This window comes from Rhinopithecus bieti, unplaced genomic scaffold (assembly GCF_001698545.2).
Source record: "Rhinopithecus bieti isolate Rb0 unplaced genomic scaffold, ASM169854v2 scaffold_33891, whole genome shotgun sequence".
In the NCBI taxonomy this organism is placed as follows: Eukaryota; Metazoa; Chordata; class Mammalia; order Primates; family Cercopithecidae; genus Rhinopithecus; species Rhinopithecus bieti.
In genome coordinates, this window is record NW_016814426.1 from 68,446 (window position 1) to 92,878 (window position 24,433).

Here is a 24,433-nt window from a genome sequence, read left to right on the forward strand (position 1 = left end):
TTTTTTTTACAGCAAGAGTCTCGCTCTGTCACCCAGGCTGGAGTTCAGTGGCCGGATCTCAGCTCACTGCAAGCTCCGCCTCCCGGGTTCACGCCATTCTCCTGCCTCAGCCTCCCGGGTAGCTGGGACTACAGGCGCCGCCACCTCGCCCGGCTAGTTTTTTGTAGTTTTTAGTAGAGACGGGGTTTCACCATGTTAGCCAGGATGGTCTCGATCTCCTGACCTCGTGATCCGCCCGTCTCGGCCTCCCAAAGTGCTGGGATTACAGGCTTGAGCCACCGCGCCCGGCCCACAAAGCACTTTTTAATTACAAACAGGCAATTACTTTACAGTGGAGAAACTTGGCTTACTTCACCAGATCAAGTGATCAAAATTAGCACATCACTAATGTGAGAAATTGAAATTGTATATCACTTGAAAGGATGACATGATATTCTTGACAAAAAATGCATAATCTGAATATAATTATGATATAACATCAGATAAAACAAAACTTGCAAGTATCTTAGAAAATCACAACATTACAAAAATCAAGGAAAGTCTTAGAATTTTTCGGCTTGAACAAGACAAACAAGACAGGACCCATAAATGTAACACATGATCCTTTATTGAATTATTTGACCTCAGGGCAAATCGACATATATGACCATCCAATGAATGCTTTTATAACAAATTATTTTTGTTCTAACTTATTTTTATATCAAAGTCCTATCTACATCTGTTTAGTCAGGCTTGCTAATAATGTTATTTCAATATTACATATCATTGTATTACTAAAATACATTCATCTTCAATTTATAGATTTTCATATTTGTCCATATTTTCTGATAGTTCACATATTTCAGGACTATAGTGTTATAGACACACATGTTCAGGAGGGTTGTGTCAACTTAGTTTAGCCTTCCTTTCACAAACATCAGACATTACCCATTTTACCCTTTAACATTTTTCTTCATTATTTTGTCATACATTAAAATTTATTTTCCATCTTTCTTTTGGTGCATCTATTCCTTGTATAAATATCAAATATTACCTATCTTCCATTATCTATATTTTTCTATTGTCTATCTTATCTATCTTCATTAGCTCTGTTCATTAGTTTCAAGCAGGTTTCCTAAAATAACATAGCACCAGGTCTTTTCTTGTTGGTTTTGTAACACGTGAGACTATCACATTTTTAATCTCTTAATACATTTATATTTGTTTTAATTGTTGACATTAGGGCTTACGTACTGATATCTTATTTTGTAAATACTATTTTTCATGCTTTTATTTCTTTATTTTCTTCCTGATTGTTTTATTACCTTGAAAGAAGTTTCTAACTTTGTTTTAACTGATTGATAATTGTACATGTAGATTTAATATTTACTTATAAGTTACTAATTTCCATAGTAATATTTTTCTACATATGCAAAAAGCTTACCAGTATCTATATTTTCTTCCTAAGCAATGTAAGTATTTTAGCACACTTTTATCTCTCTCTGATAGTCCTCGCCATCCCATTTATCCTTGCTTAATATTTACTTGTCTTAAATTCCAGATTGTTGAGAGTATATCTTTTATGTTCATTATTTATTTAAGAAATGGTATATTTTAGTGATTTTTTTTTTTTTTTTTTTACTTCCTGCATTAGTATTTCATTGCTATGTAACAAATCTCCACAAACTTAGTGGCTTAAAACAACACAAGTATTATCTCAAGTTTCTCTGAGACAAGAGTCTAGGCACAGCTTAGCAAAGTCTTCTGTTTAGGGTTTCATGAAGCTACAGTCAAAATGTTGACTGAGGCTGTGGTCATCTCACGACTTGACTTGGCAAGGATCCACTTTCAGGATCTTCAAGTTCTTAGCAGAGTTCATTTCCTTGTAGTTATAGGATTGACAACACTGGTTTCTTGCGGGCCCGTCAGCTGGAGGTGACCCTCGGTTATTAGAGGCTGTCTGCTGTCCTTAGAAACCCTTTACATGTGGCTTTCCAACATGCCTGCTTACTTCATCAAGACAGCAAGGAGTGTTTCTAAAGAGAATCTATTAGCAAGATAGAGTCTTGAATGTATAAAAGTAACCTTGTCATGTGAGTAACATCACAAGAGCTTTGCTGCGTTCTGTTGTTTAGAAGCAAGCCACAGATTGTACCCAAACTCAAGGGGAAGGAAAACACAGTGACATAGCACTAAGCTTGGGATCATGAGGGACCACATCTGAGTCTATCCATCACATTCACGCTTGATTCCTTCCTTATTTTTCCCTTTGTATACTTTTTTCCTTGCAGGAGCACATGCTTGTAAGATGTGTAAGATGTAAGATGTGCTTGTAAGAGCTGTCTCAAATGTCCTTGGAAGCTTTCATGAGGAAACTTCACAACAATTAATTTACTTGTTTATGTGTATGGGGGATTTCAACTTTTAATCGGTCCAGCTATGTAGGATTTTAATAAAAAATGTGCTTGAAAGCTCATCTTAGAGACTACTTCTATAGCATCTTCAAATGATACATTTTGTTTAATAATTTACTTCCTGCTTAACTTAGCTACAGTGGATTCCGTTTGCAGCTAAGATGCTTGACCAACACACTAACACGTAACTAGGAACATGGATTAATACTGATATATTTCATTACATATTCTTGACTAATTAACTCTAGTTTGAACTTTCAGTACAATGTTTATACAAGTAATGCAAGTGAGCATCTTTGTCCAGTTCTTGATAGTAAAATGGTAAGTAAGCCTTCAGTCTTACACAATTAAGTATTTATGTTAGCTGTGGGTTTATTGTAGATGAGATGTTCTTTATCAGATTGAGGAGTTTCCTTTTGTTTCTAGTTTCCTGAGTGTTTTACCTCTTGAAGCAGTGTTGCAATTTTAAAATAGTATTGTGTGCATCCATTGAGAAAATGATTTATTTTCTTCCTTTTATTCTATTGATATGGCATATTATATTAGTTGATTTTTAAATGTTAAACCAATCTTGCATTTGTAGGAAAAAATCATACTTTGTCATAGTCTGTATTCCTATTATATTTATTTTTATATTTACTGAATCAGTTTATTATTTTGTTAAGAATTTGTGTATGTATATTTATAAGAGCTGTCACACTGTGTCCTTTCCTTGTGTCTTTGTGTTATTCTGGTTTCGGGGTAATCCAATAAATTTTGATGATAGAATGGATTATGGAATCTTTCCTCTAGTACCATTTTTTGGAAGACTTTGTGAAGAACAGCGATCAATTATTCTTTAAATGTGTGGTAAGATTCACCAGGGATACATCCACATCTGGGCTTTTCATATGGGTAGAATTTATTTATTTAATTTTACTAATTCAATGTCTTTCTTAGTCTGTTTGTACCAGTATAACAGAATACCACAGACTGGATAATTTATAAAGAACAGAAATTTATCTCCTCAGAGCTCTGGAGGCTAGGAGGTCCAATATCAAGGCATGAGTAGATTTGGTTGTCTGGTGAAGCTTGTATCCTCTAAAGGGAACAAACATTATGTGAGGAGAACCTCATGGCCTAGTCACCTCTTAATGGACTCACCTCTAAATACCATCACATTGGCCATTAAATTTTAACATCTGAATTTTGAAGGGTACACACTCAAACCAAAACACCTATTACATAAGTAAAGAAGTCCAGATGCTTTATTTTGTCTTGAGTTACTTTGGACAGTTAGTGTATTTCTAGGAATGGTCTAATAGTAGTCACACAGTTACTCTTAGCACTTTCTTGTCGTTTTTCTTTCTGTGAGGTTGATTGTAATGCCCTCTTTAATTTGAATCTTTATTCTTTTCCTCTTGGTCAGTCTAAAAGTTTGTCAACTTAGTTGATCTTTTTAAATAGTCAACTTTTGATGTAGTTGATTTTCCCTGTTTTCATATTCTCTATTTCATTAATTTATTTCAATATTTATCATTTCTCCCCATCTACTTATATTGGGTTCCATTTGCTCTTCTATTTATATGGTCTTAAGATGAAAGGTGAGGTTATTGCTTTGAGATTGTTCTTTTTTTAATTTAGGCATTTGAAGTTGTATATTTCTCTCTAAGCACTGATTTAGCTAAGCACCATTAATTTGTGGCATGTTTGTCTTCATTTGCTCTCATTTTAAAGTATTTTCTAATTTTCCTTGTGATTTCCTCTTTGATCCATCGGTTATTTAGGAATTTGTTTTGTAATGTTCACATATTTGGGATTTTTTTTTCAAATTTTCTTCTATTATAGATTTCTAATTCTGCTACAAGTGGTCAGAGAATATTATATTCTTTCAATCCTTTAAATTTTTTGAGAATTATTTTACAGCCTATCAAGAGTTCTATCATGAATCATATTAATGTGTTTTTGAGGAAAAAATTATATATATATATTTTTTCATGTTGTTGAGTGTCATCTTCTATAGATATCTGCTAATTATAGTTAGTTTATATTATGTTCAAGTAGGTTATTTTCTCTTGATCTTCTTTTTAGTTCTGTCAGTTACTGAAAAGAGGAAGTAAAGTTCAAACTGTCCTTATTAACTTGTTTATTTCTGTCAATTATATCAGCCTTGCTTCATGTATTTTAGAACTCTGTTGTTCTGTAGATACAAATTTATGATTGTTATTATTTTTCCTGAGGCATTGATACATTTGTTATTTTAAAATGTCCTTCTTTGTCTCTAGTAACTTTATTTTTTGTAATGTCTATTGACTCATATTAGTATAGCCCCTCCAGTTTACTTAAGGATGTCCTTTGCATGATATATATTTTTATATTATTTTACTTTCAAAATATTTGGATTTTGACTCTAAAACATGTCTCCTATAAAAGCATGTATAAGGAACTTGATATTTATCCAGTCTTAGAGTCTCTGCCTTTTGACTTTGTTGTTTAATTCACTCTCATTTAATACTTTTATTGATACAGTTACATCTGCTATTTTATGCTTTTGTTTTCTTTGTCTCATATGTTTCTTTATCCTTGCTTTACTGTATTCATTTCCATTATTTGAATATATTCTAGTGTAGCACTTTCATTCCCTCAATTGAATGAAACCAGTGAAACATTTTAATCATTTGTTTTCAATTTTTTCACTACATCTTAAAAGTTTATTTTCCTTGTAGTTGCTCTATGGTTTACCATGTAGACCTTACCTTACTGGGATATGCTTCACGTGCTTCACATTTATACTGATGTAATTCTAATACTATACAGAAAGGTGACTGCTGTATAGCTCTATGTTTTATTTTCTTTGTGTGTGTGTTGTTGTTAAAAACATTACATCTACATATGTTACAAAAAATACTTTGTTATAATTATTACATCACAAAATTGTATCACTATTAACGAAGTTAACCAAAACAGACCAATTATATATTTGTAATTATTTTTACATTAACCTTTTAATTTATCTTTTCTGTTATTATTATTTGTTCTTATGGATTCGAGTTAGCGTCTTATCTAGTGTTGTTTGTCATTTATTTTTGTCAGTACTGCTTCCTCCTTATTAGTTTTCTTTGTGCTGTTAGTCAAATTATATTTCTATACATTGTAACACAAACCGTGCAATTATTTACATAAATTTTTATGCAATTGCTATTTAAATCCATCAAGAGATGATATACATTTCTAATATCATTCATAATTAAACAATTCCTTTTTTTTTTGCTCTTTTTATCATGTGGATTCAAATTAATGTCTGAGGTTACTTGCTTTCAGCATGAAGAACTTCTCTTTAGTATTTATTTCTAGCTGGTTTTGAGAGCAACATATTAGTTCAGTTTTTGTTTATGTAGGAATTTTTTATTTCATCATCAATTTTGAAAGGCATTATTGATGGACATAAAAATGTTGGTTAGAATTATTTTTCTTTTCAGAACTTTGAGTATGTCATCTCACTTTCTCTTGATGTCATTGTTTCTACTGAGAAATGAGCTGACAAATTTATGAGGGTTACCTTCTGCATGTCATGTGGTTTTTCTTTTGCAGCTTACAATAATTTATCTTTGTTTTGTCTTTCACCATTTTACCATGATGTGTCTAATCGTGGATCTCTATTTATTCTACTTGGAATTTTTTTAGCTTCTTGAGGTCATCAATTAATGCTTTTTATATAAAATGTTTTCATCTTTGGTGTTTTTTTAAATATTTTTTCTGTCCCTTTCTCTTTCCCTTCCCTCTGGTACTTCCATTACACTTAAATTCGTGTGTTTAATGTTTTCTCACATGCCTCTGAGAGGCTATGCCATTTTTTTCTTAATTTTTCTTATTTGTGTTCTTCAGATTTTATAATTTATTGATCTATCTTCCAATTAACTGATTCTTCTGCCAGTTCAAATACCTTATTGAGCTAACCTAATGTATTTTTCATTTCAATTATCATACTCTTCCATTCTGGAATTCCACTTTGACTTTTTAGAATAAATTATATCTCTTTATGCCTATTCCATATTTCATAGCATATTGTCTTATATTGACGGGGTGCAGCTGTTCTTACCTCTAATCCTAGCACTTTGGCATGTTGAGACAGGAGGATCTCTTGAGTCCAGGAGTCAAGAGGAGCCTGGACAACATGGTGGGACCCTACCTCTAACAACAGCAACAACAAAACAGTAGCCTGACATGGTGGTGCACACCTACACTTCCAGCAACTCGGGGGACTGAGGCAGAGGATGACTAGAGCCCAGGAGGCTGAGGCAACAATAAGCCATGATCATGCCACTGAATTCCAGCCTGGGTGACAGAGCAAGACTCTGCCCCCTCTACCCCCCACAATATATTGTCATATATATTGCTTTACTGTTTTAAACACCGTTTCCTTTAGTTCTTTAAAAATGCTTATAATTGCTGCTTTGAAGTGTTTATCTTCTAATTCCAACATCTGTGCCCTCTCACAAGCAATTTCTGTTTCCTCCTCTGTTATGTTTTGGTTTGAGTTTTGGCTTCTGCTCCTTTGTATGAATCACACTTTTCCTATTTCTCTTTCTTTATATGACTTACAATGACTTATGATTTTTGTTGTTGTTGAAAACTGGAATATTTATTTCTATACACACACATGCACATACACACACACACACACACATATACACATTCCACATTCTATAGCGTTGTCATTGTTTTTGTTTGGGTATTAACAGTTATATTACTTGGTCTATCTTCTTCCATTTTCCTTCACATGTAACCAGTTAAGCATTGTGTTAACAATTAAATTTGTGACTAATTTGTATAGTAGTATATAATTTGAAAATTTTTATTATAATGATAAAGTGGTCAATTCATCAAGAATACACAGCAATCTCATTTGTTTATGCACTTTGTAACAAAGCTTCAAAAAAACTAATATAACCTCAAGGAGAAATAGACAAATCTACACTTGTAGTATAATAATAGTTTGACAGTTTTCCTTTTTTTTTTTTTTTTTGAGATGGAGTCTTGCTCTTGTCACCTAGACTGGAGTGCAGTGGTATGATCTCAGCTCACTGCAACCTCTACCTCCTGGGTTCAAGAAATTCTCCTGCCTCAGCCTCCTCAGTAGCTGGGATTACAGGTGCCTGCCACAATACCCAATTAATCTTCATACTTTTAGTAGAGATGGGGTTTTGCCATGTTGTCCAGGCTGGTCTTGAACTCCTGACCTCAGGTGATTCTCCCACTTCAGCCTCCCAAAGTGCTGGGATTACAGGTGTGAGCCACCATGCCTGGCCTGATTTTTCAATACTGAATAGAAAAATAGGTCAGCACTTAAGCAAAGACATAAAGAATTGAAGAAAACTATCAACCAATTTGATTTAATCGAGCATTAGAGAATTTTCCAAAAATGCACATTATTCGCAAGTATTCATGGGGAATTTGCAAGAACACAATATTCTGGGTCATATCACAAGGGCCAATGAATTTTAAGAGATTCTAATCATATAATTACTTCCTCTAACCATAATGTAATTATATTAGCAATCAGCACATATCTCAAAAATCCCTAAATGTTGGAACAAAATGTCATAATTCCAAATAAGTCATGGGTCAGATAACAAATTAAAAGCAAAATTAAAAAGTATTTGAGTTTAATGAAAATGAAAAAGAGTTTATCAAAATTTTAAGATGCAACTGAAGCAATATTTATATATTTTTGCCACTGAGCATCTGTGGTAGAAAAGAGGAAAGATATTTCAGTTTCAACCATAAAAACTAAAAAGAGAAGAGCAAATGAAAACCAAAATAAACAAAAAAATGAAATAATAATGATCAGTGAAGAAATCATACAAATAGAAAAGCAATAAAGAAATCATAAACTGGTTCTCAGTGAAGATTAAAAATAAATTGATAAACCAGTAGGTGGGCTGATTAAGGGAAACAGAGAAAAGACAAAAATTACCAATATATTAATAATAAAACTGATATAAATAATAGTATCAGCTACAGATAAACTATCCTGCTGCAGTAGGAGCGCTTCAAATCTCATCTTTAATGATATCACTACATATCATACCTATTTTAGATGGATAATTAAAAATAGCATGAACAACTTGATTCTAATACATTTGATAATTTAGTGAAATGAACACACAAATACTAAAGAAGGCTCACTGAAAAAATAAATAATATAAATATTCCTATATATGTTAAATAAATTGAATGTGTTGTTTAAAAAAATCTTCTTATAAAGGAAACACTTCATCCAGAAGGAAGTATTTTTTCTGAAAAGTAACAAGAAATACTTGAGGATAGTCTCATGTTCATTTTCTTAGTAATCAGATGATCATAATATAAACACACAAACTAATAAATACTCCTCACATTGAATCATATATAGCAGTGAGAATGAATGAGGTACATAGCATGCAAGAATATGGAGGAACCTTCCAATTATAATGTTGAGCAAAAGATGACAGACACTTGTTATCTGAGTCTATGTATATAAAGTACAATAGTAAATACAACTACTTTTGCAGTTTAAGAGTCAGGATAATTGTTACCCATCATTAGTCTGGTAGTGACCACAAGGGGTTATTGAAGTGTTGTCAATGTTTATCTTTTTCTCATAATGTCCATTACATGAAGTGTTCATCGATTTATTAAAATTAGTTGAAAAATTTAGTTAAGACATTTGCACTTTCCTCTACATGTTATAGTTTGATAAAAAAGTTTTAAAATAGAATAATTATATCTGTTTTATTAAAACACTGCTCCAGTAAACCACCTGCTGTTGATCTTTCTTTCTAATACATCTTTCTAATACATTTCTAAGTATATCTGTGCCTTCATTAATAAGACTTGCTTCATTGGGTAGAAGAACAAATGAACAAATATTTCTAAAATATAGGATAATGTTTTCTAAAACATAAACACATTCTTAGATATATATTTACAAATAGGCTAGGACATCATTAGGTTTCATATTTTCTACCACACGAATCATTTTTACATATAAGTCATAATTGATTAGATGATGTTCCCATTGTTGCAAAAGTTTTTACTTGTTCATAAATTTTCCAGTCACTAACATGGCACATTGCAACTTTTAGGACAGAAAAAAAAGAGTTAACATAAGCTGAAAAACATGTAGTTTAGACTGAAATAACTAAATAAGTGCAAATACATTTCTGATAGTCTTATGAAAATCAGTTTATTATTGCCCTGATTGAAAAAAAACAGTGTGATCTTAAAGATCTCTTCAAGATATTAAACAACAAGCAAATATAAAATACAAGACATGTGATTAGCTCAGTTCATATTCCTCTACCAGAAAAGGAAGCTGAAAATTATTACTGAATAGTGTTTCTTTTCTTCTATTTTGGGGGAGAAATTTGTAGTTTTATATAGGTGCTTTTATCCAATATTTCACTTATTTTTCCCTTGAAACTTTACGATTTGTAATTCTGGGTTAATAATTCAGTTGAAACAAAGTTTGGAAGTAGATGAGATATAAATAATAAATGAATGGGTCTTAGTTGATAAAATACTAATATATTGGTCAAAAGTAGATAATGATTAATTCTGCAGACCAAATTTCAACACTCTTGTCAGGTGAGAAATTTATAGGATGACAAAACAATGATATACTGTAACATGCCATGAACTATTCTTACTCAATCACGACCTGCACTGGAGAAAGAGCAGTTAATTATCCCCACCTTGGTGGAAATAAATAATGGAAAAACATACTGCTGAAAAACAGTAGATGTCTTTAAATCATTAATGAATGTGGGAGAGTTTGCAATAGAACACTTCAATTTGGTTGAACCTCTATTCTGAAATGCCAAATCTCTTTTATCCAGACATTAAATGTATTACTTTAGGAATTCCTTCCTTCGTGGACATTTTGGGCCAGGGTAGAAATCTTAAATCATTAATTAGATTACCACTAGGCTGTCATTTACAATAGTATCAGCTACAGATAAACTATCCTGCTGCAGTAGGAACGCTTCAAATCTCATCTTTAATGCTATCAGAACAGAATGCACTTAGGAATCTCACTACACTCAAGTTCAAAGATTTATGAGCTTCCACCCCAAATACAGCATGTATTTTGAGTATCTTGGGAAATGAATCAGTCAACATCATCTATTCGAGCTGGCATTGGCATTTATCCTCAAGTGAATAATAGGACCCCCAAAGGTGAAGACAGCAAGGAGCAGTCATTTTAAGTTTTGAAACATGAATATTGGTCTAACACCAGGGGGAAAAAAAGTAAAGATTTTAAAATTAAACAAATTTTAAACTTTTGCAATAAACAAATATATGTTTATTGTCTCCTGTTTGTATACATTTCATAATTCCATGTTATACAAAGTAGTAATCTTCATTTTAATGTCATCACTTTTGGTTTTATTTTATCATATCTTCTTAGATATAATGAAGTTCTAATCACCTAAAGGCAAGTTGTCTGCAGTGAGTAAAAATGCTCAGGAATAAACATAGTGAAAAGTAGGTCTTACTTTGATATTGATATTCCCCAGGACCCAAATTAAAATGAAAATGTGTTAAATATAAAACTAATAAACCTAAATATAAAACTGGCATACCATCGACTAATTTTAAAAAAAAAAAAAAAGAAAATATTTAAACTATGGGCATTAACTCTAATAATTAGCTCTTAACCTTCCTTCTCTCCTTCTTTCCTTCCCTCCTTCATTCTTTCCCTCCCTCCCTCCTTTCTTTCTCTCTCTCTCTCTCTCTTCCTTCCTTCCTTCCTTCCTTCCTTCCTTCCTTCCTTCCTTCCTTCCTTCCTTCCTTCCTTCCTTTCTCTCTCTCTCTCTCTCCCCCCCTCCCTCCCTCTCTCTCTCTCTCTCTCTTTCTTTCTTTCTTTCCTTTTTCTCTGCCAAGTACAAGTTAGGATTAGAATTCACAATATCTGATGAGCTCTGGAAAAAATTATTCTGGTACTGAAAAAAAGTACTGCTTGTAAATACATATAAAGCATTGGAATATAGAATTAAAACTGAAGAATAATTATCAATTAATATGATTTTAGAAAACAAACATTTCTAGTAAATCGATAAGATAAAGACAAAGAACATAATTCAGTAAAAGCTTAATAATAGCATGTATGTTCTTAACCTACCATCATTTACATTTTTAGTTAAGTGAAACATGGTTAGCTACATGTTAAGTATGAGACTGGTGGCTCCATCATGTACAATACGTATGAGTCCCAGAACTACCACATTGATAAATAAAACTGTAAACCTACCACTTTCTTCCCTCAAAGTAACTTCCAGGATAAAAATGATTTTTTTAAATTAAACTTCATAGCAATAAGAATACAAGGACATTTAAAATAAATAATCTCAGTATGATGTTTTTCAAAAAATGAAAATTAAAAAACTGTAAGCACTAATTACCTTGATAAATTGTATTACATAACAATTTTAACAACTGGATGATGATGTCAAAATGTAAAACCAACCAGAACAACTACTGCAGTTTTTAAAAGTCTTTAAATGGTAAATGCAAATGATAAGTCTAGGAAAGTAACTGAACCCAAAATGACAAACTAGGGTCTAATTTCTAGAAAATATAAATGAATGGACTAAAATAAGTGGTTCAATTTTTTAAATATTGAGAAAATATCTTGAAAAAACTCTCTTGCATACACACACACACAAATACACAAGTGATTATAAAACAAATGAGAACATAATCACCAATAATTAAATCTATGGAAATGCAGAAAACAATAATAGAATGATGTTTTGGCTCATCATGTTAGTTACATTTAATTAAAAAGGTTTAATAATTCACCTTGGTGAAAACACAGCAAAAATGTACATAGCTATCAGTCTATCATTGTTTATAACAGAAACACACATACTACCAAATTTTAACAACAAAAATGCACATAAAGAGAAGAACAGTGAAGAACAATTGTGATGTATTCATTGCAACAAAATACTGCACATACCATATTTAGTAAAATGAAATACATCTATATGTTCTGATTGTGAAAAATTCCCCATAACATTTGATGCTGAACATGATACAAAATATGACTGTCCATTGTGTTGTAGTTGTATCTATATTAAACATTTTCCAAAGGTAAAAGAATAAATTATAGATTTTAATTTTGTTATTGCTATCTATATTAATATTCTTGTTATTATTCTATCATTACAATATTTTAGTACTAAACTTCTGTGTTATTCTTATTTAATTATTAGTGATAAACCAGTTTACATTTTTTTAAAATAACATATTTAACACATTTTTTAAAAATCATGAAGTTGTTGTGATTCCATTTTTGTTGGGAGGAGAATAGATAGCCTGAGTACATAGGCTGCTTGGTTCGCTGCGAGACATGGGGGGTGAGAGAGCAAAATAAACAGTCCCAGTACTAGGAGATCAGGAACAAGAGGAAGAGAGAATAGGAATCACTAATGCCCTTTACACCTATCAGTGTTTACCTGGTATTTTCTTGTATAAAATGAGATTCTGAAACTAAGAGCTCATGAAGAGTCCTTCGAAAGCTATTATTCTTTTATATAATCTATGAAAACATCATGAACTGAAAAAAAAACTTTCTATTTTCTCTGAGGAGACTATCTGGGAAATAGATTATTGCTTAATAATGGAAACTACATCGTCAATATTATCATCCAAACGTCACCTGTGTATTCTTGCCAAAAAAAAAAATCTTAAATTTAATCAAGAACCCAGAAATTTAATATAGTTTACAGAAAATATAGTGGATTACGGAAGACATTAAATGTGAAGAAATAAGCTGAGAAATTAAGAATGTAGAACTTGACAATTAATGTAAAATCTTCTAATATCACAGTCACCAAAATGCTTAAAAGGATAGAGTCACTAAGAAACCATTGTATCACAGGCTAAAAACACAAAATGTTACTTAAAGCAAAGCAATCAAACATAACTCATGTTGCTTTTTTGTTTGTTTTGGTTCCCGGTTTAGAAAAGCAAACTCTATGAAAGATATTTCTGATAATAAAACAAAATTCCTGAGAAAAATTTGAGTTTGGACTTATTGGATGATAAGATGATTATTTTAATTTAGTCAATTGTGATAATTATATAACAGATGTAAGGATGTAGGGTTTCTTTATTCTTAGGAAATATTTAATAAATATTTAGAGATGAATTTTCATGATTTTTCTGACATAAATTCAGATAGAGAGAGAGAAAACAAGAGAAAGCAAATATACAAAAATAATAGTTGTTGGATCTAGGTGGAAGACATATGGGTGTTTATTGTACAGTTCTGTCAACTCATTTATATCTAAAAGTTAATAAAATTTGAGAAATAAATATCATTAAGTGCTGACATGTAACTAAAAGTTATATAGAACTTTATAATCTAAAATTTGTCTCTAGAAAAATTATCAGCTACTTGATAACGCTAATTGTGTTAAGGGCTTATTAATGATCCTGTGGATTTCTTTGAATAACAGGTTTTCCAATGGGAAGACTAAATTTTTTAAGTTCTTTGAATTCAGTATTTTTAACAGGTCAATAGCTTGTTAATTAAAATATATAGCTGTAAACTTGGCATGAGGTCATATTTCTCCCTAGATAACAAATAACTTTCCTTCTTTTGTTATGGAATGTAAGTCACGCACTTATGTGAAGATAGATGGATTTCCCAATAAATTCACAAACAGTTTAAAGTACAAACAAGGCTTGAAGATACGCACACACCATTACCATCATAATATTTGATAATGATTATTTTTAAAAGACATGAAAGAAATTAGCATATGAAATCTGAGATTCCTGTGAGTCTTTTCACAAATATTATTTTAAACATTTTTTAAAACATTTTTTTCCACCATGTGTATGTGGATACCAGATTTTAGATAATTGGTACCATAGTTTGTTCAGTGAAGTTCTTAAATTATAACTGAAAACACAGGCTTAATGACCGCCAGGCATGACAGACACTGAAGGGCAGTAGACCCGTCATGAGGCTCAGAACAAATGCAGCATTTAATTTAATTTTAATAAAGTGAGAAGCAAGACGTATAAATCAGAATTACACTCAAATCTAAGGAAGCCTTGGTATGTTTTTTAGGAAGGGTCAAGGCCTATGTATCTGAGTGAACCTGAAAGATTTAATGTTTAGAACAGCTGGAATACCTCTACAGGAAATTGTTATCCTCTCTTTGGAAAAGTGTCACCAAAGATTCACTTAAAGTCAGCCTTTGCCCAGCTCCCATTTATACTTTGTTGCTATGCAAATGACCCAGTCTCCACTACTCCTCACATTCTTCTCCAAGCCCAGCATCCTTTACAGCACTGCCCAACTCTCCCATGTACTTATATTTACAGAGAAGAAAATTAGGGTTCCAAATTGCCTAAATTTCATCTATCTTGTGTCAGAATTAAGTGTTGAATAAAAGTCCTGCTCAGTTTCGCTATTCTGTGGTTAGGAAAAATAGTGGGCAGTTGTGGATGAACTGGAGAGTGATTTGTCTATAGTGTTTGGGGCTATGGGCAGTTGGAGAACCGGAACGAATCTGTTAGATCATGGAATCAGAAAAACCGTATCATCAGTAATCAGCACAAGGCCATGGTTAGGAAGCATTCTCTAATCATAAAGAATGACCCACATCATGACCATATGTTGAATACTGTCATTTTGATTAATGTAAACCATTTTTTTGCTCTAAAAAGATCTGGCTATGATTCAGATTTTAAAAGCTAGTCATGTAGAATATTAGATTTCCAACACATCATGCAAAGATACCTGTACAAAATTGAGATTTATTTAAAATATTTATCAAATTATTCAATATGTCATTCCAGACATTCACAGACCAATGATTAAGTTTTATTAATAGTGAATAAACTCAAACTCTGTCAATGTCATGCATAGACAACATATAATTCATTAATAGTGGATAAGTCAACTTTTCTGTCAATTTCATGTGCAGACAAATGTGCAGATTTGCTTGCTTTTAAAGTCCATTGTATTTATATTTCACTTACAGTTAGGCAAATTGCCTTGGCAAATAAATTCTGTGTAACAAAAACAAATAAAAATCTTCTCTTTAGTCCCTTTAGCTTATCATTCTAAATCGTATAATATGCGAATAAGGAAATAAATAAATAAAGTATATTCAATCAAATATGGCAATTTGAGTAATTTATATTAACTTTAAAAATAAAATGTATGTCACATAAATCAACCCATAAAAGAAGCATTACAGGTATATAGTTATTATATAATATCTTAATGTTAGACCTGAAAGAGTCATCTAATCAATATTATTTTATTGGAAGAATTTGAGACATGGAAGGCTGAACTGATCAAGATCATAAGATTAATTGGTAAGAAAGCTGGGAATAAAACTAATATTCGCCAACAAACTTTCTAAGTGCTCTTTAAGATTATACAATACAAGTAGAACAGAGTGTAAAATTATAGTTTCCAATCATATGATGCATTTTTTCCATTTGTAAGTGAAGACATGAAGGGAAAGATTGAACTAAAAATTGTTCAGGTGTTTTATTCAAATTGATCAAAAACTCAACTCCTGTTTAATGCAACATTGCTACATGTTATCCTTTGTTGATAGGTAGAAATGCTTCTATTAAAAGTTCCAAGAGGGTCAAACGTATATTCTGTAAGTATAACAGCTGCATGAGCATAAAACATAATTTACCAGATGAATTCATTATGCAAATATTCTAACAACATATATAATTATTATGGCGCCTTTTACTGTCTGCTTGCCAAGAAAATTTCTTAATATGTGATGAAACCACTTTGCATCACAAGAAAAATGAAAAATAAGTTGGCACAATTGGGTATAAAATTTAATAATCATTACAAAGGACTGAGTGATGCTACTTCAGTCTTACTGTTGAAAATGGGAATTCAATGATAACATTAGTTTATGGTTTGAGCTTTGTGGATCTTCCACCAGTTAACACTAATCAAATTTTATTTTCGAGACTCGCTGTTTGCTGTGAAACGTTGATTATTAAAATCACTTTCAGGCCAGGCGTGGTTGCACACGCCTGCAATCCTAGCACTTTGGGAAGCCGCGGTGGGTGGATTGCCTGAGTTCACGAGTTCAAGACCAGCCTGGGCAACACAGTGAAACCCCGTTTCTACTAAAATACAAACAAAATAGCTGGGCATGGTGGCGGGTGCCTGTAGTCCCAGCTACTCGGGAGACTGAGGCAAGAGAATCGCTTGAACTCAGGAGGCGGAGGTTACAGTGCGCCGAGATGGTACCACTGCATTCCAGCCTGGGCGACAGAGGAAGACTTTGTCCCTGCCCCCCTCCCCCCCAAAAAAAAACCACTTTCAGACTGTATTAAAGCTGAATCTTAAGCAACTGAAGTGTATTTAAATGTGCATACATGAAAGTGCTCCTAACTTTATGTTACAGTATCATGAAAAGAAATAACCACAAACTAATTTGGATAACATACACTTTCTGTGACTCCACCAGTGTTTTAAAAAGTAGAGAGAGCAAAGTCATTTTACTGCAATGACATCACTGCGAGTTTTTCGGTACTCTTCCTGTAGAGCAGTAGGGCCGTTTCTTCTCCTTTGAATGTGAACTGACTAGTGACTGACTTGACTGCTAGAGTGTGGCAGAGTGACTCTATTCTTGTCCTGGACCTGGCATTTTAAGAGGATGGGTAGTTTCTGCCTTGGAATCTTGGAGTCTTAAGAGGTCATGTAAAAAGTTTAAGTACTTTGTGGAAGAGACAATGTGGAGACCCTGGTCAGACAAGAGAAAGGAGCTCAGCTGAGCCCAGCCTTCCAGCCATCCTGCCAAGGTCCTGGGAACATGAGACATCATCTTGGGCCTTTCTGACCAGACCTGCCGCCCAAGAACCCCAGTTTACCCCTCGTGGAGCTGGACAATCACCCAGGCAAAATCCTAACCCACAAAATTCTCAAATGTAGCAAAATGAGATCATTTGAAGCTACCAATTCTTGTGACAGCTTTTTACACATTAACAGATAACTAGAGACTGTTTCACTATCTTATGACATAAACTGAATTTTCTACTTAGGGTTTTGTTCAATGACATGTCAATAATGTATTACAAGACATATATCAAATGTAAATAAATGTGCAGATTTGTAAAACTGAGGAAAAACCAAAACCCAAACACTTCCACAAATTAAATGATTTTTAATTCAATATTGATTCCCATTAATGTACTTGTCTAGTTGCAGAAGGCTTTTGTGGTCAGGATGGGGGAAAGTCCTTATTCTTAAACCAAATGTTTCTTGAAACATCACCCAAAAGTATTCTCTAAAAGCCAAGCTGACTGAACTACAAAGCACTTGCTTGAAAAATATTTCTTTTCCTTCTTTGTTGAAGGAAAGTATCTGGCAGAAATTCAGCTAACAATCAGACAGTGCTCCTAGACAGATAGGAGATAAAATGTAGCTTCCTTTTACTTAGAGACAAGAATGAATGCTGCAAAAATAAAGGTAAGTGATATGTTGTGTGACATATTAGAACCAAAAATTGCCTGTCTATCCGCATAAAATACATCTCATTGACTCACTTCAGAACTTTCATCATCATTGAATAAAAGAAGTTTCTTCTTGGATTGGAGTTAGAAAACCTTTTCTTGGGTATGTATAACCATCGTGGAATAGTTATTTTTGCTTTGATGATTTTTTTTCTTGGACATAAACGTACATTTAATATGTGTTGCTTCTTTTTAAAATACGAATTGAGGAGTTGCCATGCTATCTTCCACGATGGTTAAACTGATTTACTCTTCCACCACCAGTGTATAAACATTCCTTTTTCACTACAACCTTGCCAGCATCTGTTATTTTTTGACAATAACGGCCATTCTGACAGGTATAAAATGGTATCTCATTGTGGATCTGATTTGCATTTTTCTAATGATCAGTGATGTTGAGTTTTTTTTTATGTGATTGTTAACCACATGTATTTCTTCTTCATCAAGTGCCTCTTCATGTCCTTGGCCTAGTTTTTAATAGTAGCCTGGATAAAGAAAATGTTACATATATATATACACACACACACACATATATATTATATGTTATACATTATATTAAATTACATTATATATTATATATACTGTATATTATATATACTGTATATACATTATATATACAGTATATATAATGTATATACTGTATATACGTTATATATACAGTATATATAATGTATATACAGTATATATATTATATATACAGTATATATAATATATATACACACTGTATTATACTGTTCTCACACTGCTAATAAAGACATATCTGAAACTGGGTAATTTATAAAGGAAAGAGATTTAACTGACTCAGAGTTCTACATGGTTGAGGAGGCCTCACAATCGTGGCAGAAGGTGAATGAGGAGCAAAGTCATGTTTTACATAGCGGCAGGCAAGAGAGAGCTTGTGCAGTTCCTCCCTTGTATAAAACCATCAGATCTCATGAGATTTGTTCACTACCATGAGAACAGTATGGGGAAAACCACCCACATGATTCAGTTATCTCCACCTGCCCCCACCCCTTAACATATGGGGATTATTACAATTCAAGGGGAGATTTGGGTGAGGATACAGGCAAACCATATCATATACCATGGGATACTATGCAGCCATAAAAAAGAACAAGATCATGTCCTTTGCAAGAACATGGATGGAACTGGAGGCCATTATCCTTAGCAAACTAATGCAGGAACATAAAAGTAAATACCATATGTTCTCACTTATAAGTGGGAGCTAAATAATGAGATCACGTGGATACACAGAAGGGAATAATGCACAATGGTGCCTATCAGAAGGTGGAGAGTAGGAAGAGGGAGAGGATCAGGAAAAACAGCTAATGAGTACTAGACGTAATACCTGGATGACAAAATAATCTGACCCACAAACCCTCATGACACAAGTTTACCTACATAACAAACCTGCACATGTACCCCTGAACTTAAAATGAAAGTTAAACTTAAAAAATACAAATTGAGTCACCTTCTGTATCTTCAGTCTACCTAGAATCATATTAACATAATGATTCTAAAGGTATCTGTTGCTGAATTGCCTGAGTTAATATATCATCCACAACTCCTAGCTATGTGTCCTTGGAAAACACAGTTAAATTTGCTCCTCTATAAAATCTCTGTGTGTGTGTGTGTGTGTGTGTGTGTGTGCGTGTGTGTGTGTCTATGTGTGTGTGTGAGAGAGAGAGAGGGAGAGAAATGGTATAATTCAATACATGTTAAACATAGAAAAATGTTTGACATAATGTCAGTCGCCAGCAAATGTCAGCTATCACTATTTATTATGTTCAATTTTTTTCTATTCATAAAATATATTTTTAAATTAAATGCATATGATGGTATGTTATCTTTTTAATGGCTGAACACTCCATCATTAATACATCCAATGGATACATATTTAAGGTTTTCTCCATTTTTAGTGGTATTCTTTCTCACATTTAAGATAACTTTTTTAATATAAATTCTTATAATTTGAATTTTGCTGCCAAGTGCCATGTGAAATTTTAAAGATGTGGATACATGTGGAAAATGTACCCTCCAGAATATATGTATTATTTATATTTCCTACAGTTTAAAGAACGTACATTTTCCAAAATACTTTCTAGAACCAGGTAACATTACATTTGCTATTCTTTTAATAAGAGCAATTAAAAACAGATACCCTATTTTGCACTTAGAAACAGAAATTTGTAGTGAGATGGATGCACGTTTATTGGAGATGTGAATTTGTTAATTTCTAAACTAAAGAGCATGCATAGCTTTTTCCAATTTTTCTACTGAGTGTTAGGACATTTTAATTGTTTTCTGAACCACTTTATTGAGGTGTGATTAACATACAAAACACTGTACATATTTACAGTGTACATCATAATGAGTTTGGAGATAAACACACACCCATTAAATCAAAACCTTATTTATGCCATAAGCATGGCATTTACTTGTTCCTTTATGTGTATATTTTAGAAGTTTGTATCTTCAAAATAATTTGACAAATTATTAAATTTGTGGGCATTGAGACATTCATATTATGCCATTAAGATTACCTAGAAAATATTCTTCTCAACATCAGCCTTGGCAAAGTTTTGGCTGAGTCCCCAAAACAATTGCAACAAAACAAAAGAGACAAGTGGGACTTTATTAAGCTACAGAGCTTCTGCACGGCAGAAGAAATTATCAACAGAGCAAACAGACAACCTACAGAATGAAACAAGATACTCACAAATTATGCATCTGACAAAAGCCTAATATCCAGAATCTATAGAGAACTTAAGTCAGCAAGGAAAAAAAACAAATAACCTCTTTTAAAAAATTGGCAAAGGACATAAACAGACAATTCTCAAATGATGACATATAAATGGCCAACATACATGTGAAAAAATGCTTAGCATCACTAATTACCAGATAAATGCATATAAAAACCACAGTGAGATACAATTTCATACCAGTCAGAATGTCTATAATTAACAAGTCAAAAAACAATAATTACTGGGGAGGCTGTGGAATAAAGGAAACACTTATATACTGTTTGTGGGGATGTATTAGTTCGGCCACTGTGGAAAGCAGTTTGGAGATTTCTCAAAGAACTTAAAACAGAGCTACCATTTAACCCAGCAATTCAATTACTGGATCTCTACCCAAAAGAAAATAAATCATTCTGCCAAAAGACACATGTACTCATATGTTCAGTGCTGTTATTCCCAACAGCTAAGACATGGAATCAGTCCATGTGCCCATCAAGAGTAGGCTGGATAAAGAAAATGTGGTACATATACACCATGGAATACTATGCAGCCATAAAAAAAGAATTAAGTCATGTCCTTTGTAGCAACATGGATGTAGCTGAAGGCTGTAATCCTAAGCAAATTAACAAGAGAACAGAAAACCAAATACTGTATATTCTCACTTATACATGGCAGCTAAATGCTGAGCACACATAGACATAAATATGGGAATAATAGACACTGTGGACTATTAAAAGATGGAGGGAGGTGGGGACATGGGTTAAAAAACTACCTATTGATTACTATGCTCACTACCTGAGTGACAGGATCTTTACTCTAAACCTCACAGTCATGCAATATTCCCTTGTTACAAATCTGCACCTGTACCCCCTGTATTGAAAAGAGAACTTGAAATAAAACAATAAGAATAATTCTTTCCATGATCATGGGATCAATAGGGAAGAACACTCTTTCATTTCTGATATTGTTAATTTGTGTCATCTCACTTTTTTCCCTGTTTAACCCAAAAAGCGTTTGTCAATTTTACTGATTTTTAAAAATAAACAAGTTTTGTTTTCTTTGATTTTTCTTCACTTTTAGTCTGTTTTCAATTTCATCGACTTCTGCTCTAATGTTTTATAATTTCTTTCTTTGTTATGGCCTTAAATTGATCTTTTGTCTACAGTTTCCTAAAGTAGGAGCTCAGGTTATTTATTTTAGGTCTTTCTGCTTTTCTAAATAAGATCCAGCAAAATTAGAAAAGTTAAAAGTATTACATTATATAAATGTTGATAAATTAATAAAGCCAAGAAGAGATAGAAAGGCGAGTATATATTTATAGAATACATGTATTAGTCCATTTTCACACTGCTGATAAAGATATACCTGAGACTGGGTAATGTACAAAATAAAGAGGTTTAATTCAATTTACAGTTCCATGTGGCTAGGGAAGCCTCACAATCATGTTGGAAGGTGAAGACATGTTTTACTTTGCAGCAGGCAAGATAGAGAATGAGAATCAAGTGAAACAAATTTCCCTTTATCAAACCATCAGATCTCATGAGACTTATTCACTACCATGAAAAGAGTATGGGAGAAACCACCCCCATGATTCAATTATCTCCCACTGGGTCCCTTTCACAAAGCATGGGAATTATGGGAGTACAATTCAAGATGAGATTTGAATGGAGACGCAGAGCCAAACCATATCATTCCACCCCTGGCCACTCCCAAATCTCATGTCCTCACATTTCAAAACCAATCATGCCTTCCCAAAGGTACCCTAAAGTCTTAACTCATTTTAGCATTACAAAAGTCCACACTCCAAAGTCTAATCTGAGGCAAGTCCCTTCCATCTATGAGACTGTAAAATCAAAAGCAAGTTTGTTACTTCCTAGATACAATGGGGGTACAGGCATAGGGTAAATACAGCCATTGCAAATGGGGAAAATTGGCAAAAACAAAGGAACTACTGGCCCTATGTAAGTCTGAAATCCATCAGGGCAGTCAAATCTTAAAGCTCCAAAATCATCTCCTTGGACTCCATGTCTCACATTCAGGCCATGCTGATGCAAGAGGTAGGCTCCCACAGCCTTGACAGCTCCTCCCTGTGGATTTGCAGGGTATAGCCCCCCTCCCGGCTGCTTTCCCAGGTTGGCATTGAGTGTCTGTGGCTTTTCCAAGTGCACAGTGGAAACTGTCAGTGGATCTACCATTCTGGGGTCTGGAGGACAGTGGCCCTCTTCTCACAGCTCCACTAGGCAGTGCCCCAGTAGGGACTCCTTGTCGAGGCTCCAGCCCCACAATTCCCTTCCACACTGCCCTAGCAGAAGTTCTCCACGAGAGCCCCGCCCCTGCAACAAACTTCTGCCTAGACATCCAGGTGTTTCCATACATCTTCTGAAATCAGGCAGAGATTCCCAAACTCCAATTCGTGACTTCTGTGCACTGGCAGGCTCAACACCACATGGAAGCTGCCAAGGCTGGAGGCTTGCATCCTCTGAAGCCACCTCCCCAACATTATGTTGGCACCTTTCAGTCATGGCTGGAGAGGCTGGGACACAGGGCACCAAGTTCCTAGGCTGCACACAGCACAGGAACCCTGGGCCCACAAAACCCCTTTTTCCTCCTAGGCTTCTGGGCCTGTGATGGAAGGGGCTGCGGTAAAGACCTCTGACGTGCCCTGGAGACATTTTCCCCATTGTCTTGGGGATTAACATTTGGTTCCTCGTTACTTATGCAAATTTCTGTACCCAGCTTGTATTTCTCCTCAGAAAATGGAATTTTCTTTTCTATTGCATTGTCAGGCTACAAATTTTCCTAACATTTATGCCGTGTTTCCCTTTTAAAACTAGCACAGCACCGAAGTCACCTCTTGAATTCTTTGCTGCTTAGAAATTTCTTCCACCAGATACCCTAAATCATCTCTCTCAAGTTCATAGTTCCACAAACTTCTAGGGCAGGGGCAAAATGCCTCCAGTCTCTCAGCTAAAACATAACAAGATTCACCCTTGCTCCAGTTCCCAACAAGTTTCTCATATCTACTGAGGCCATCTCAGCCTGGATTTCATTGTCCATTTCATTATCAGCATTTTGGTCAAAGCCATTCAGTAAGTCTCCAGAGAGTTCCAAACTTTCCCACATTTTCCTGTCTTCTCAGTCCTCCAAATTGTTCCAACCTCTGCCTATTACCCAGTTCCAAAATTGCTTCCACATTTTTGGATATCTTTTCAGCAATGCCCCACTCTACTGGTACCAATTTTTGTATCAGTCTGTTTTCACACTGCTGATAAAGACATACCCTGAAGTGGGTAATTTACAAAAGAGGTTTAATTTGACTCTCAGTTCCATGTGGCTGGGGAGGCCTCACAATCATGGCAGAATGTGAAAAGCATGCCAGCGGGAAAGAGAAAGAATAAGAGTTAGGTGAAATGAGTCTCCCCTTATCAAATCATCAACTCTCATAAGACTTAGTCGCTATGGTGAGAACAGTATAGGAGAAACCACCCCCATGATTCCATTATCTCCCACCAGGTCCCTCCCACAGTGCAAGGGAATTAGGTGAGTGATATTCAAGATGAGAATTTAAGGGGGACATAGTGTCAAACCATATCAATGTGTTATATTATTGCTATAGTTTGCTTGTTTGTTCCCCAAACCTCATGTTGAAATCTGATAATCCATGTTGGAGGTGGGGCCTAATGGAAAGCCTTTGAGGGGTTAGATCCCTCGTGAATGACTTGGTGCAGTCCTTACAACAATGAGTGAGTTCCT